This window comes from Rhynchophorus ferrugineus, unplaced genomic scaffold (assembly GCF_030347505.1).
Source record: "Rhynchophorus ferrugineus isolate W39M unplaced genomic scaffold, kcgeb_rfMv2 rfM544, whole genome shotgun sequence".
NCBI lineage: Eukaryota > Metazoa > Arthropoda > Insecta > Coleoptera > Curculionidae > Rhynchophorus > Rhynchophorus ferrugineus.
Window position 1 is genome coordinate 22,745 of NW_027473121.1, and position 4,756 is coordinate 27,500.

The following is a 4,756-nucleotide window of genomic DNA, read 5'->3' on the forward strand; positions in this document are numbered from 1 at the left end:
CATGAGTGGGGGGAGGAATTGGTCTTTTGGGTTTGGTTGTTTTTGGAGTAGGTCGGCACTTGCATCCCGAGTAATTTGCGGTGTATGGTTCTCAACAGTTGGTGCATTTCGGCGGGGAATTTCTGTCTTTGGGACTTGACGTAGGCCGGAGTGGCTTTACAGTTGGCCGATGAATGACCGTAGAATTGGCAGTTAAAACGTTGAACGCGCCTGCCGTTGCCGCGCTGGGCTTGGACTTTTACCACCTGATTCATTAGGCGGTCGACCGCGAAGATACGGCGTTCCTCTCGAGGAACCGACCAACATGGATTGGATTGAAACCGAGCTTCATGAGCGCGGTTCGGACTTCGAGTTACCATTACGTCGAGAGAGAAATATAATATATTAGCTGACCCCGCAGACACTCCGTACCCTGTACTCAATGGATAAATAAAGGATTCATTCTATCAAATTCTTCGTTCAAATCACTTTCGAATCATCCTTAGGAACATTCTGATATCGGAAAACCTTATCCGTAGTCGATAAACGATATCTAACGGATGAATTATAGAAAATGGCCAATAAGCGGCAAATATCCGATCGTAAGGGTGCACCATCGTTTCGGCGAATCATTCTTTTGGAATCTTACGTTCTACAAGCAAAACATTTATTCATAGGTATATACCGATAATAACGAACGGGCCGACGTAACAACCTAAAATGTCCTGAAATACGTGAGAACAGTTTTACTCCGATCGCCGTATCGATATGTGACAGTATCCATCCTATGAAGGATCTTTACATTCTACTAGCATAATTTTATGGATCGGAATTTTCCGACTTTTAAAGAACGTGATCGGCAGTCTAGAAACGGCCTGAGGACGTATTAACACGAGAGGTTAAAATTATTGCTTTAGAAGTTCACGTTGTCTAAAGCTAAAGTTTATTCATCGGAACATTCCGATAATAACGAGAACGGGCAGACGTAAAAACGAAAAATTTGCGCAACGTCCGTATAAACGATCTGTTCTAAAACACCCATACATTTCCGATAGCTGGCGAGAGACCCGCGCTTAAATCGTGTGCGCTTCTACGTGGGGCGATACGAGAGACGGATACGACGGGTCGGGTCGACCGGCGCTGTGACACTTTTACCGAGTGGCTTTTGATCAGCGAAGGTGGTATTACATATTATATGTTAATATATAAGATCCGAACCGTATTTTTTTATTTATCTAAATAAAAAGCGTATTTCGTCGTGTTATTATATATTCGTAACGCTCTCGCGATTTTGTATCGTCGTTTCGTTGTTCTTCCTGGTCGGTTTTTTTCGATATATCGGGAAGCGTACGACGACGACGACGGTATCACTGCGAGATCGCGAATTCGGCGGGAACATTCGGCTTCGTTAGAAGAAGATGATCCACGATTCATATGCGATTGGAATTATTATTTTTATGGACGTATCGGTTTTTCATCGGAACGTTCATAAAACAGCAACACATTTTGCGATAGCTCTCTGCTCTCCGAGCGAGAATAAAATAAAAAATCACGAAACGTTTCTCGTACGAGGTTTCCTTGTCGCTTTATATATTTCTATCTAGCGAAGGGTTCGGAGAGAATGTTTTTCGAGGTCTTATAAACGCCGAACGATATTTTGCGGCATCCAATTTTCGACGTAGTCGACGATCGTCGTCGATAATCGAGATAATTGGGTGCCTAGTCGATCGGTTGTGTATAAAAAAAACAAAAGATGTGTCTAAGATGATGATATCGTTTTGTTTTATTAGACAACTAATATTAAAATGTAAGAGCGTGGCGCCTCGGACCGGTTTTTCCGTCGTCTAGGCGCGCTATCATGCACCTCCTTTTTATTAGTCGTCGATATATATTATATATCGTCGTCTTACGCACACGTTTCTTTATAAGTCAAACTTATAAAATAAACTGTGTCTGTATTTGTTTTATCTGCTTCGTGTCGATAAAATAATAAGAACAGTTCCCTGGTTGATCCTGCCAGTAGTCATATGCTTGTCTCAAAGATTAAGCCATGCATGTCTCAGTACATACCGAATTAAGGTGAAACCGCGAAAGGCTCATTAAATCAGTTATGGTTCCTTAGATCGTACCCACAATTACTTGGATAACTGTGGTAATTCTAGAGCTAATACATGCAAACAGAGCTCCGACCAGAGATGGAAGGAGTGCTTTTATTAGATCAAAACCAATCGGTTTCGGGTTCGCGCTCGTCATCGTACAACTTGGTGACTCTGAATAACTTTAAGCTGATCGCACGGTCTCGCACCGGCGACACATCTTTCAAATGTCTGCCTTATCAACTGTCGATGGTAGGTTCTGCGCCTACCATGGTCGTAACGGGTAACGGGGAATCAGGGTTCGATTCCGGAGAGGGAGCCTGAGAAACGGCTACCACATCCAAGGAAGGCAGCAGGCGCGCAAATTACCCACTCCCGGCACGGGGAGGTAGTGACGAAAAATAACGATACGGGACTCATCCGAGGCCCCGTAATCGGAATGAGTACACTCTAAACCCTTTAACGAGGATCAATTGGAGGGCCAGTCTGGTGCCAGCAGCCGCGGTAATTCCAGCTCCAATAGCGTATATTAAAGTTGTTGCGGTTAAAAAGCTCGTAGTCGAATTTGTGTCTCGCGCCGCCGGTTCATCGTTCGCGGTGTTAACTGGCGTGTTTTTCGCGAGACGTCCTGCCGGTGGGCTTAGTCGTGTCGCGTCGCCGTCGCGCGTGCGTTTCGGCGTGCGTGTTGTGCGCGTCGTGGTTACGACGGCCCAACTCAATCCTGCCGCGGTGCTCTTTACTGAGTGTCGAGGTGGGCCGGCACGTTTACTTTGAACAAATTAGAGTGCTCAAAGCAGGCTAAAATTTCGCCTGAATACTGTATGCATGGAATAATGGAATAGGACCTCGGTTCTATTTTGTTGGTTTTCGGAACCCCGAGGTAATGATTAATAGGAACGGATGGGGGCATTCGTATTGCGACGTTAGAGGTGAAATTCTTGGATCGTCGCAAGACGAACAGAAGCGAAAGCATTTGCCAAAAACGCTTTCATTGATCAAGAACGAAAGTTAGAGGTTCGAAGGCGATCAGATACCGCCCTAGTTCTAACCTTAAACGATGCCAGCTAGCGATCCGTCGACGTTCCCTAATATGACTCGACGGGCAGCTTCCGGGAAACCAAAGCTTTTGGGTTCCGGGGGAAGTATGGTTGCAAAGCTGAAACTTAAAGGAATTGACGGAAGGGCACCACCAGGAGTGGAGCCTGCGGCTTAATTTGACTCAACACGGGAAACCTCACCAGGCCCGGACACCGGAAGGATTGACAGATTGAGAGCTCTTTCTTGATTTGGTGGGTGGTGGTGCATGGCCGTTCTTAGTTGGTGGAGCGATTTGTCTGGTTAATTCCGATAACGAACGAGACTCTAGCCTGCTAACTAGGCGCTTTTTGACATCCTAAAGGCCCGCCGGCCGCGTTGCTTTCGGGTTTCGCGGTTCGTGCGCGGTTTTTACTGTCGGCGTACAAACTATTCTTCTTAGAGGGACAGGCGGCTTCTAGCCGCACGAGATTGAGCAATAACAGGTCTGTGATGCCCTTAGATGTTCTGGGCCGCACGCGCGCTACACTGAAGGAATCAGCGTGTCTTCCCTGGCCGAGCGGCCCGGGTAACCCGCTGAACCTCCTTCGTGCTAGGGATTGGGGCTTGCAATTGTTCCCCATGAACGAGGAATTCCCAGTAAGCGCGAGTCATAAGCTCGCGTTGATTACGTCCCTGCCCTTTGTACACACCGCCCGTCGCTACTACCGATTGAATGATTTAGTGAGGTCTTCGGATCGACACGCGATGGCGTTTCGGCGTCGTCGATGTGTAGGAAAAGATGACCAAACTTGATCATTTAGAGGAAGTAAAAGTCGTAACAAGGTTTCCGTAGGTGAACCTGCGGAAGGATCATTACAGTGTGTTGTTATGCCTATATATATATAATAGGTAAACGTACAAGTCTGTAAAAATCATTGTCGAACGTTAAAGAGCCATCTACGAAGTTCGGAAGTTCCGATCGAATTTCGACGTCGTCAACGTAGCTGTTTTCGGGTACCTATAATATATGGTTTTAAAAGATGTACGCCCGAAAGCGGAGATATATACGATGAAGATGTTGTTATATAGGACGACGAGTAATAATCGTCGGCCTACGACGGATTTCGTTATAAATGGACAAATCGAGCGCAAAATAAAACGATTTTGCCAATTATATTTCTAATCGACGTTTCGATCCTCATATCGACGAACATATACGATGATCGGTAATGTGATTAGTTTACGAAAATCTTATCACCCTTCGTTTGTTTCATTCCAAAAGGGTGAGATTTAGTTTACGAAAATATTGCCAAACTATGATCAGCGTATGCTCTTTTGTTGTCGTACGAGGTGAGACGACGAAAATTTACAACGAACGTCACCATTTCGAGTAGTCTGTCTCCGCTCCTCTCGTTGTGTGTAGTGGAGAAGACGAAAATAAACCGTAAGAGCGTTTTAAAGTCGACGGCGGCTGCGAAAGGGGCGCAAGCGCTGTCTATGACGTGAGCGCGCGTCGTCGTCGTCGTCGTCGTCTTATAATAGAAACGTTTCGATATGCGTTTAAAACCTAACTTAAAAAAAGATTACCCTAAACGGTGGATCACTTGGCTCGTGGGTCGATGAAGAACGCAGCTAATTGCGCGTCAACTTGTGAACTGCAGGAC

The 4,756-nt window shown here is 45.8% G+C and overlaps 2 non-coding genes across 2 annotated transcripts in view; both read left to right on the top strand.

Annotated features, from left to right (window-relative positions):
• The first annotated feature begins 1,979 nt into the window (after positions 1 to 1,979).
• LOC143206092 (small subunit ribosomal RNA) lies at positions 1,980 to 3,968 on the top strand. The gene has a single exon (XR_013008123.1). It is a non-coding gene; the product is annotated as a small subunit ribosomal RNA (ribosomal RNA).
• A 708-nt stretch (positions 3,969 to 4,676) lies between these two features.
• Positions 4,677 to 4,756, top strand: part of LOC143206091 (5.8S ribosomal RNA) — a 155-nt gene continuing 75 nt past the window's right edge. The window contains exon 1 of the ribosomal RNA XR_013008122.1: positions 4,677 to 4,756. This exon is cut by the window's right edge and continues 75 nt beyond it. This is a non-coding gene — a ribosomal RNA (5.8S ribosomal RNA).